The sequence below is a fragment of the Carassius auratus genome, chromosome 20 (genome assembly GCF_003368295.1).
Source record: "Carassius auratus strain Wakin chromosome 20, ASM336829v1, whole genome shotgun sequence".
Classification (NCBI taxonomy): domain Eukaryota; kingdom Metazoa; phylum Chordata; class Actinopteri; order Cypriniformes; family Cyprinidae; genus Carassius; species Carassius auratus.
The window spans coordinates 6,539,791-6,552,789 of NC_039262.1; the positions used below are offsets into that span (position 1 = coordinate 6,539,791).

A 12,999-nucleotide genomic window follows, 5' to 3' on the forward strand; every position below is an offset into this window, starting at 1 on the left:
CTGGAAGCAGTGCTTGGACGTATAATTTGAAGCTATTAGAGCATGTCTTCTTAGTTTGCCTAGTTTTCTTACAAGTGACTAATCAAATAATGAGACTGATTAGTTTATCTAGATTAAATTTTTTTATTTGATATCCTCCGACTGGATGGAATCAAAGTCCGAATTTAAAAAATCGTAGTTGGTGAACATCATTCACTACCCAATTTTCTATTAAATCTGTCAACTTAAATCTGCAGACTGCCCTCAAGTTTCAGCAACTAGCATCAACTTATCCAAACTGTAAAGCGGGGCAAAAGTTGCATAGTGCATTTCAGCCTTTAGCAAACTCATAGCAATGCTGTGACAACTGCTCAGAAACAACCCAGCAACCGCATAACAAAATGACAACCATTTAGAACGTAGATATGCAGAGATGCCCTATTTGACGTCTCCAGATACATTGATGTGTCCACCATTGTGGAACAAACGTCAGCTTGATGTATTTATATTTAAAGATATACATGCATAAAACTTGATTTTATAGATGCACACAGTCAACTTACACTCGAGTGTTCACAGACCATTCCTAAAATGGCGGATGGCTTGTGTATCATGGCCCATAGAAACAATCGCTTATGAGGCATCTACATATATATATATATATATATATATATATATATATATATATATATATATATATATATTAGGGGTGCTCCGATCACGATCGGCCGATCGTTAATGCGCATCTCGTCAGTAAAGCCGGTTCTCTAATCAGCGGTTAATTCCATCAGGTGCGTGATTTCACATAGAGCAGCTGTTACTACACAGAGCCGTTGTTAATAGAGAAGATGCGCAAATCCACTTCATTTTCAGCGTTTATTGGCGCATTCTCTCAGTTAACAACGGCTCTGTGTAGTAACAGCTGCTCTATGTGAAATCACGCACCTGATGGAATTAACCGCTGATTAGAGAACCGGCTTTACTGACGAGATGCGCATTAACGATTGGCCGATCGTGATCGGAGCACCCCTGATATATATATATATATATATATATATATATATATATATATATATATATATATATATATATATATATATATATATATATAATTTAGAAGACCTTAGCAACCATATATGCAGCAACACAATGAAACCTCTAAAAACACCCCATCCGTATCATAGATACACAATAAAAACCATTCAGTACATCAGCAGCGCAGTAGCAACCACTCAGAACACCTAGCAACTGCATATGAGGCAACCCAATGACACCCATTCAAAACACCCCAGCAACCGCATAGAAACACAGTAACAACCATGCCCCAGCAACCATAAACATAGCAACGCAATGACAACCATACAGAACACCCCAGCAACTGTGTAGATACACGATGACAACCAATCAGAACACCCCACCACTCACATAGCAATGCAATGACAACTAATCAGAACACTCTAGCAGCAACATAGCAATGGATTAACAGCCACTCAGAACACCTTAGCAACCAGATGTCACAACACAGTGACAACCACTCAGAACACTCTAGTGACTGCATAGCAATGTAGTAACAAGTACTCACAATGGCATAGCTACTACTGTACATAGTGATGTGTTGGCACCCATCCACACCTATCTTAGTGGTGAGTTATACACAGGAAAACACCATTCACTTTTTCCCCGAAAATGCATAAAATATATTTTTTTCTCACCTCTAACTTCCCATCTCTTTTATTTCAGCGATTAATTTATTAAATAGTACATCTTCTGCTCATGTGTGTAGAAATAGAGAGAAAAAAAATTAATTAAAATGTCAAATACTTTACCCAATTAAGTGGCAAACCATCCATTAAACTTGATTACCAGATCCATGGAGCACTTTATATGTATTTCATTTTTATCCCGATTCCAAATCAGCAGACGAGACTCCTACTTTCATTCTGATTTCAGTTCAGTGTCCATCCAGGGCTTTCAGGCCACTCTGCCCTATCACTGCTCTAGTCAGTATGCAAAGCATATTTGTACTCTTCCATGGCTTTGTGTATTTTATTACATCATTGGTCATAAGATTTGTGAAGCATTGCAGGGCAAGTGTGCTGAGGTTCTATAAGGTGGACAGAAGTGATGTAGTGTATCGCTGATGAAAAAAAAGCAGAGGCAAATGTCTGCACTCCTTTCCGCGGGCTCAGATCTGTAATGGAGATTGATCCTTTAATCTTTAAATCACCTAGAAATGTCTGGCAGTCAATCTGGTCTTCTGGTTGATACGTCATTAACGTGCAATCTTATCAAGCATCTCAGATGACAGAATGAACATTTCACTTTAGAGCTGTTGGTGCTTTGCAAGCTACGGTGTCAAAGATGTCAGACGAATCGCCAGCTCCAGCTATCATTTCTTTCTTATAGCCTCTCACGCCATTAGGTTCTGATGTGTCACACATCAAGGTTTTTATATTAGCAAAGCCATAGCTTACAAGATCAGGATAGCAAAGAGGATTATATTAGGTTGGATTCCTTGCTGTATGCCTCAGTTTCTTTTCTTTTCTTTATTTTATTTTTTTACTTTTTGATGAGGAGAGTATGAGAGCATCACCTTGCATTATGTGCATGGTATCTGCACCTTGGGTCCTAGTTTAGAAATAAATCCCACAGTAAAGGATGTTAATAGGGATTAGAAAAAGGAAGGTAAGGAAAAGGGGGTAAAAGGCTTCATTTTAAAACAAAAATAGATTGTGAGAGAGATGTGAGTGAGGATTTATCAAAAGAATTCCGGTGGTATAATTTGTGGGATATTGTTTATTAAATCCAATGACCATATCACAAGACCAGTGTCTGTTGTGAGAATAGAATATAAAATAGATAGAACCTCTACTGAAAGTGAATTATTTAAAATAAAGCAAATATTGACTCTTACGAGAGACTCCCATAACAACAGATTCCAACATCTGGAGATGTTGCAAAACGAATACACGAAAAAGTTCCCTCATCTTTTGTGAACATTAACTTGTTGCTTCATTTAAATGGATAGTTCACCATCACTAACTCACTCTCCTGTCATTCCAAAGGTTAGTATTTAGTATATTTCATCTAATTTTTTGTATTATTTATATTATTATATTATTATTATTATTTTTAGCTTGGTTTTAATTTAAAAAAAATAATTCATGTTTTAATTAATTTTGTTATATTTGCTTTTGTCCTTTTTATTGATTCTTTGTTATTTTAAATATTTCTACTTAGTTTTCATGCCTCACTCAGTTCACAGAAAAATGTGATATTCTGTCATTATTTATTCATGCTTGTGTCATTCCAATTTTGTTATAATTTTGTATATTTAATATAATTTTAGTATTTTTTATGTTATAGTATTTTGAATTCTTTAATTTTTATATTTTAGGTTTTTATTTACGTTTTTGTTGTTTTGATTAGTTTTGTTATTTTAAATATTTCTATTTAACTTTTATATTTATTTACTTATAGCTTAATTCGGTTAGGTAACATTTCTTATTTTCTTTTTCTTTATTTTTAAGTTAAAAATTTTCATGTAATATGTATTTCAGATTAATTTCAATGAATGAAAATAATTGAAAAACATTTTATTTGACAATGACAATGCTGATCCAAACAACACTGAACCCTCTTGACTCTGGTCGAACAGACAAATTTAAGTTCTTCAATGTATTTTTTATTTTATTTTCATTAATTTTTTTTTTGTGATCTTTCAAAGGAAAATAATTTTCGTTTTTGAGTAAACTATTCCTTTAAGACTATTTATAGTGATCAGATTCGTTTCAGTGTTTGCATTCACAGAACAAGCCTCAAAATGCCACCCATAAAGTGAAGCCCAGTTGATGTGGTGCAGCTTCGGTGCTGTTGGTCCACTGGATTGGCAGTCCTGATGTGTGCTTCTGAAGCTCGTCGTCAGAGGGGCTGGCAGCCTGTCACAGCTAGCTTTGTGGGAAAAATCGAGAGCCTCCACAACCCTCTCGAGAGCCTCTCCGTGAGTCTTCATTGCCGTTCAACGCCCTCTTCGTTTTTTAACTGGAGAATTCGCACAGCTTCACATCCCACAAGGGATCTTGTCAGTCGTTGTCAGCTGGAGAAGAAAGTCACTTCGGTCTCCTTGATGTATTTACGGTCTCTTTCGGAAAAGAGAGAACTTGAAGAGGCAAACAAATGGAGTTCGTGGACCTGCCTCACAGAATCTGCTCCCTAAGTCATCAACACAGCTTTAATTAGTTAGAGAAGTTATAGGATATTATTTAGCATAATTTATTTCCTTGTGACAGTGCAGCTCATGATTTATTAATGTGCATGTAATGTGTTTAACCAGGGGAGAATCCGCTGAGACCCGCTGAGGCAATTAGATTTAGATCACACAGAAACAAATGAAGATAAATACAAGAGACAATTCCCAGTCTCTCATTTTTTAGGTCACACAGGACTCATATAATTCAAGACTTATATCAGTAGGACGTAAAGGTGCAGGAATAGACATGTTAGATCTGTCGCAAAAACTAGTGAGCTGCCTACAGTGACAGCATTTTACCTAAACTAATTGTGATGCCTAAATATGCTAGGGCATTGCTTTTTAATGCAGTCCCAGAATGTCTTTTGATAAGCTCTTTGGGGGATAAAAAATCCAAGATGGCAGCTGAAATGATAATAAATTATAATAATTAAAAATCAAAAAATCTAATTTAAAAACACAGTTTTTACACGATTTTGTGTGCTATGTATTTTTATGTATGATAAAGCATTGTGTTATGCTTTGTGTCTTGACAGGCCGATTGTTAGCTTGGCAACATGCTAATTAGCATAGCAAATTGACTGACGTTTGTGGTAGCTGGCCAAATGTATGTGTGCAAGCATTACCTGTTTATCCACTCATTTTTAACAATCTAAATGTGAATATTTAGGATGTTATTGTCTGTCACAAGCCCCCTCTCTATCTCCAAGTCCACATGTGCATGTTTGGAAGGGGATTTGGGAGCCATTACTTGAGGATAGTGGTGCTGAGCAAAAGTGACAGCAGAGATTTTGAGGAGGTGGCCAATGTAAATAGCACCGCAGCCTCCATCCAGTCCACTACTTTATAAGCAAACACAGACAGTCTGGCAAAAGACAGGAGTTGCCTATTGCACCTCGCTTTGCAATCTCGAAGATTCTCCCATCCCCACTGCCTCTTCCCTGAGGGGAGATTGCACACTTGCCTTGCTGCTTTTATGTCGAGTTTAGTAAGCTCTGTTTTATATTATGAGCTACCTGTATTCATATTGTCTGTACATTTAAGAGTCTCTTTTAAGAAACAGCCTACTGCTAGAATTTTTTTGGAAAAAAGATTTAAAGGGGGGGGTGAAATGCTCATTTTCACTCAATATCCTGTTAATCTTGAGTACCTATAGAGTAGTACTGCATCCTTCATATCTCCAAAAAGTCTTTAGTTTTATTATATTTATAAGTATTATATTTATAAGAGAAAAAAATAGTCTGTGCCGATTTTTTTCGGAAAAACACGAGCCACTGGAGGTGTGACGTGTGGGCGGGGCTAAAGAATCACGAGCACAAGTAGGCTTTTGCGTTGAGAGCGTTTGGAAGTTGTGACATTACCGTAAGGAAAAAAAAAACATCATCCAAAACAAACCATGGCTTACAGTCAGATTCAGCTGTTTATTTATGATCCAGAATCAGATCCCGAGGCTGAAACTGAACGAGAGCAGCAGCAGCAACGACTCGCTCCGAGCGGGGCTCAAACCCGGGTCTCCGGCATTGGAGGCGGACGCACTAACAAGGAGGCAGAGACATTTTAAGCAGTTTTACTCACCGCCTGCGGTTCCAACACACAATCGTGACCCTTTTTCGTTGGGATTGCATCAGCCTTAAGAAAAAAACAATACGCAAATCCGTCGTCAAACTGGGCCTTGTTTGTAAAACAAGCATGTTCGAAATGCAGGGAACAAACAAAAAACACTTGCACAACTCCGTCGATGCTCTTTAAAAATAAACTTCATCCACTGGTCCCTTAATGATGTTTTTTTTTTTTGGTAATCTGTGCAGGGTTGTCTTGGTCTGGCAACCAAAAACACACTTCTTTTGTGACTTTTTTCGCGACGCTCTCGCTCTGATCAGTGAATGTCTGCGCTCAGCCTCTCATTGCTCTGCTCTACGGGAGCGCGCGCTCTTCCGGCAGAAGTGCCTTAGGACCCATATAAGGAAATTCCGCTCCATCTAACGTCACACAGACCCATACTCGAAAAAAAACTTTCCGAAACTTGTGACAAACCGGAAGGAGTATTTTTGGATCAAAAATACTCCTTCAAATGTACAACTTAATTTTTTAAACTTTGTCCATGTTTAGCATGGGAATCCAACTCTTTAACAGTGTAAAAAACTCATTATGCATGAAATAGCATTTCACCCCCCCCCCCTTTAAAAAATATAAGTGATTAGTTCTAATCTTAGAACAAAGCAATTTAAACTTAAATTTAAGATATGTTAGTTAAATATATATATATATATATATATATATATATATATATATATATATATATATATATATATATATATATATATATATATATATATATATATTATATATATATATATATATATATATATATATATGTGTGTGTGTGTGTGTGTGTGTGTGTGTATATATATATAATATATAATATATAGAGTATTATTATTATTATTATCTTTTTAAAATAAAATTTTCTTTTTGACAGCACAGGAATAAATTACATTTTGAAATGTATTGAAATAGAAACCATTTGTTTAAAATGTTAATAATATCTGGATATTTTATATATTTTTATTATATTTTTTGGATATAATAACATAAAATTATGGTTTTTACACAAATTCCACACTGAACGCAATTATTCTCTAAACATTTCCAGAACAAATTCTTAAAACTTTTAAGCTGTTTGCCTGGTCGCATGAATTTGTATTTATTATATTGGTATTTCACAGTTGCTGTGGAGCTGGTGATATTACTGTCAAAATAACAGCAACTTAATCCAGAGAACTATGTTGCCTTGGGTTTATTTCCCCCCTTTTCAAGGAAGGCGGCTTAAAATGCCTGGCCCTGTCAACACACTCCGAGTCCTCATATTCAGTAAAATGTTGGAAGTCTGAAAAACTGTCAGGGGTGAAAGTGATAAGATGATTTATAGTCAATTTCAATAGGAGCTGGGGGGGAAAAGCTGGGGCTGTCAGCTCTGGCTCCTCAAAACAAATGACTTCAAGCCCATGCACTGGCTCAATAAGGCTATCATTCCCCATCAGGACTCATCACTGCCACTTGACCATGGAAAGAAGAGATGCTTGGGAAGGTTTTTGGGGTGCAGGTGAGTCAATGCTACACCTGTGTTGGGCTGCCCACTCTAATGCGGCTCTTTGGCTGACAGTAAAGCTCATAGAGATAATTGTTTGCCTCTCAGAATTCAGCAGTGTGACCACAACACAAATTTTTGCTAATAAGATAACAAAATGACATGGTCTTTGGGTTTGACAGTACTGACTTTATTTGTTACTGGATTTTTAAAGTGGAAAACAACAAGCTTGTTCGAATGAGAAGTAGGAAGTTGTTTGTGGTGTGTTCCCATGAAAATAAGTCCTTAATGGCAGTTGTTTGTTATTTGCATTATTTAGCGGTGCAAGATTATAGCTAAAGTTTGAGTTATTCAATAGTCAACATTTTTGTTGCCCTTTTGTTCATATAGCATTACTTTAAAAGTGCACAATAAATTACTTTTGAATTCTTTATTGAATATATATACTTTGAAAAATAACAGCATTTATTGATTGATTGATTTATATTAAAATATTTTAATATATAAAAGTGAGCTAAATACCCTACTAAAGCAGTTTTAACTATGTTGTTCTCTGGCTTAAATTCCAGCCTTGGGAAACTTTATAATATAATTTAGTTTTATTTTATTTATGTGTGTGTAAATATATAAAAACTTAGTTAAATAGCACATGAAATGATTTGGTATTTCTTAGTGAAGTAGGAAATAAAATGTTCCTCCACATGATTTGTTTTTTGTTAGTCGGTTGACAAAAAAGACAAAAAAACTGTATAGTACAGGATGAGTCATCACTTTTTTTAGTTCATTTTCCTAGAACAGAAAAACTGTCAATTAAAATTTTGCATATCTACTAAAATTAACTTTCAAATCGCACACGGGCTAAAATCCATAAAGCTCTCATTTTGGTTTTAATGCGATCTTTGAGGACATGTACTGTATTTGGAGTGACGGTAGGTTAATGTGAAGGGAGAGAGCAGGGTGACAGCCCAATCTTATTTCTAGGGGTGCTCCGAATTTTGAGTCCGATAACAGATCACCGTTCACCGATCACAGAAAGCAGTATCTGCCGATACGATCACCGATACTGGTCTTTTAAAGCCTTATTTTTATCATGTAGAATTATTTATACTGATGATCCAATCAAGATATTTCGACATTTATTCAGGGCCTAAATTTCATTTTTGAAAATGAATTCCCCTCTTAGGTGACTCTTGTGAGAGGGGATTTATTATTTGGACTGGTGGGCGGGGGGGCTGGGGTTTAGAAATAAAATATATTTATCTCACCTAAATATTTGATCATGCACTACATTTTTGTTTTGACAGTCATGTAATAGTAGCACAATAGCTTAAACACAGCACAAGCGCTGTATGTGAGGCGGCCTTTTACACCAAGATCACACATTTCTACGTTTGCAGTATCTGTGGAACGTGAGCAGTACAGATCTGAGGCTGTGTACTTCAAACACAACATTTATCCATTATTTTCATTTCCTTTAGACCTAGCCAAAAAGCCATAGCCTATGTGTTAACTGTGAAACAAAGTAGACTTTCATTATATGCACTTATGGTATAATTATTACATTTTCGTGTCAATTCATGTTCATATTTACTGCAAACAATGTGTTGCTACTGTAATTCAGCGCTTGCAGTGAAGCAAAAATAAACTTGGTGCGGAAACAATTTCTGCACTGCTGCAGATGCACCACTCCAGGCGCGTCATCAGTTTGAGATCCTTTTTTGAGATCGCAGATCAAACATCCCGGTGTCCGATAAATCGGGGTACCCCTAATTATTTCAGATGAACATGGAGCTCTAAGGGCTTCCAGTGCTATTAAAATGACCGTGAAAGTTCCCCTTTTAATGTGCTATCAGAGCTGGGTAGATTACTTGTGAATTGTAATCAGTTACTGATTACAGATTACATGACAAAATTTGTAGTCAGTAGTATAATCTCTTAGATTACACATTTTTGGTAATGTAATCTGATTGCTTTTGGATTACATTTGTGCTAACCCTTATTTGATAGCACATATACTGAAGTATCCTAATCTTGTACTATTTTGACATCATAAAGAAAAATGTATTCCACAAAATATGTTTAATTCACCAACAAAAGCCACAATTGCTTCTTTTTCGAGTGCAATGTGTGGCCCGTTAACACTTACAAAATACTAACAATATTGTGCCTTGCTGTTAATGTTTGCTAGTAACGCTGAATAAAACTTATAATTAATTACTTATAATTAAGTAAATTTAGAAAACAGCTACACTACAAAAAACAATATTGAAAAAGATGAAATTTGAAGCAATATCACTGCCAGGTTAAATATTTAATCTAATAAAACACTAGAAGTGCATATGAATGTATCAATGAAGAAAAAATAGCATTGCAAACATGAATTTTGAAAAAGAATGAATTGAGAACAACTTATTACCATTGTGTAAATAAAATGTAATCATGTAATCCATAAAAAAGTAACTGTAATCTGATTACGAGTATTTTAAAAAGTAGTTTACTCTAATTACAAGTACTTGAGTTTTGGAATCTGATTACGTAATCCAGATTACATGTAATCGTTACTACCCAGCTCTGTGTGCTATTAAGATCAGAGTGACACTAATGCGCCATTGAGATGTTCGCTACGTGTGCAGGAGATCTTACCTCTGTGTCTGAGAAGAGGGGTTCAATTTTCCACAATGTCAGTTCATTTGTTGAGACTACATTTAGAGCCAGCCTCGCTCGCACACGGGGCCACTGTTCACGCGACACTGTACTCGTCCTAATCAACATGTTTTTGAGAGTCCAGCTATTTTCATTGTTTGCTTCAGTCTTGAGGGAAAGTCTGTTCATTAAAGATTCTTTTCACTGGTTATGGGAGCTACTGCCATCAATCACATCTCGGCAGGAGGCCTCGGTTTGGGTCCCATTGCGCTCTTTGAGAATTAAGCGTGTCATCCTCAATGTCACTCAGCGCAAAACACACAAACACTCACAAAGTCTTAAAAATGCACAGATCTCCTCAGAGATGAGACTATGCTGCTATTATTCACCCACACAGACAATCAGATGCTGTGTTTCAGCAGGGTTGAGTCATAAGTGATAATACTCAATGAACTGTTGGCATTTTTGGGAATACCTGAACTATGAAATGAGCATTGAAATGACTACTAAAATAATGCGTATTACCATATTCATAGTTTGTTGTGTTTAATACACATACTTTTAGTGGTTTGAAGCCATGAGGGATCTTAGCAATCAGGCCAATCTGCTATTTATTTTTTTATTCAGTTTTTGTGTTTGGTAAATATATATCTGTGCTGGTGCACCCATCAAGCTTGTTTACTTTCTTAACCAGCACATATCAAATTTAAAAAAATAATAATAATTTAGCAAGTAAAAATATGAGGCATTATGAAAACAAAATTCCCAGGGGTATGATTCATCACTTCTGATTATAGTATATTTATTTATTTATTTATGGCTTATTTTGGTTCACATTTCGTATTCTATCTACATAACTATCATTTGGTGAGAATTTTTTTATTGTTGTTGTTAAAGTTTTTGAAGTACATATCCTCACCAAGGCTGCATTTATTTGCACAAAAATACAGTTAAAACAGTGATGTTATGTAATATTATTGCAGTTTAATAATAAAGTTTATTGTTTTTATATGTTTTGAAAAAACATCTGTAATGGCAAAGCAAAATTTTCAGCAGTCATTACTCCAGTCTTCAGTGTCATGTGATTGTTCAGAAAACTTTTCAAACTTTTTTTATGATTGTTAAAAACAGTGCTGCTTAATATTTTTGTGTATATTTTCAGATTTTTTGATAAATAAAAAGATAAAAAGAACAGCATTTGATTGATTTTTTTTTTTATAAATATATATATTTGTTTTGTTTTTTGCAGCCCTTTTGCATTAAAGGGACAATAAGTAGGAATTACTCCCATCTAGTGGTGAAATTGTATTTTGCATTCAAACTAATTTTGCTCTCCAGTGCCTCGCTTTTTCAAATGCGCGTTGCATCTACGGTAGGCGATATGTACCAAAAGCTTTGACGGCATGTCTTCTAATAGCACTTCGTCGAGTTTTCCTTCAGGTGAACAGGTGTGTTATTTCAAACAAACAGCAACATGACCATAAACAAACGAATGTTACAGTATGAATTACTGACTGTGGAAAACATTAAATATTGTAATTAGTAGTTATGTCTTCTTTATTCGTTATATTTTCTGAATAATGTGCATTGTTAGATATAAAAAAAATATTGTAATATAGATTGTAACACTGACTTACCTGTCGAGAAGAAAACTGGCCACTTCAGCGTCTCTTTTGAAATCTTTATCTAGCATCAGCTCTTTCCACCTAGAAAAAGCTTCCCCGACATTAACTCTTGTTTTCTGTAATCTACGGTCAGGTTTCCTTTTACGTTCTATTTTTGACTGTTTTGGCGACGATGTTTTCTTCTCCTGTGGCGCGGCATATGTATGGTCCATAATAAGAATGCAATCCAGACTTTTAAACTTGCCGGTGCAGTTTCAAGCGCCTCTCACTGCTCTGCACCTGCGTTTCTGGCTCTGACCGAAAACGCGTTGTGGAAACGCGTTGGCTTAGTACTTTTTGTCCCTCTCTGCTATTATAGTTTTGCAAGATGGCGGAACTACATGGAAGCCTCCGTCGACCTACCCGTCCCATCTATATAAAGATAATAAATTCTTCATTTACGAGGATTAGTTTAAACATTGGCATAGGTATTTGTACACCATTGAGGGCATATTTAGGAATACAAATTTTGATTTTAGATAATAAAATACCTAAAAAGTTACTTATTGTCCCTTTAAAATCATTTTATAGTGTAGCACTAACCAGCATAAACCAGTCTAGAAAGTCAGGCATGCTGAGAAATCTGCCAGCCGTGTTTCATCAGTTGAGGAAAGATGGAGTGATTTGTCGGGGCTTGACCAGTAGATGTGTGAGGAACCACTTGTCATTTCCCAACATGGTTCCAGCCACTCAGAGTGAGATGTGTCAGCAGCGTGAGCCTAGAACCGGCTCCAAATGCTCAGGATGCAATCAAAACCCCAGACCACCCAGGTGCACCCACCCCTCTCATGGGGAACAGGAAGCTGGGTGGTAAAAAACAGGAAGCTGCATAAATTAGAATCCCAGAGGAGGCAGCGTTTGAACAGAGAGATGTTTCTCCACATTCTGTAATATGATGAAATGTGTGTACAGAAGCAAAAGCAGAAAAATCTCACTTTGGCATTGTGTTCTCAGAGTTAAATCATAGAGGAAGTGCAGGCATGTAGTTCAACCTTCACTGTAGTATCTCAAATGCATCACGTTTTTGTTGGAAGTGCAGGGGTGTTAGGTGATCTCACGAGTGTTTTTTTTTTTTTCACACATTTTTCAAAGCGTTATTTCTTTTGAAAGTAAAAGTGGGGAAATGACTGTGTTACTGGCTTTCACACCAAGACTGAATGATTCACTCCAACTAGGCGTCTCTTTGTTTCATACAAGATTCACTGATCAACATCCTCTTGTGCCTTAATCCATGTTGAACGACCATCACTCAGCCTACGCCGTGAAATGTTAATAGCGAATTAAATACACCCACAAATTTGAACTTTAAAGAGATGTGTGACTGAATTTGCAATAGGTTATTTAAATTGATGGTCTTCTAATACAAGTATTCAGAA

At 36.0% G+C, this 12,999-nt stretch overlaps 1 protein-coding gene across 1 annotated transcript in view; it reads left to right on the forward strand.

Annotated features, from left to right (window-relative positions):
- nkain2 (sodium/potassium transporting ATPase interacting 2) overlaps nucleotides 1–12,999 on the forward strand; it is a 97,258-nt gene that overhangs the window by 54,303 nt on the left and 29,956 nt on the right. The gene's annotated exons all lie outside the window — the stretch shown is intronic.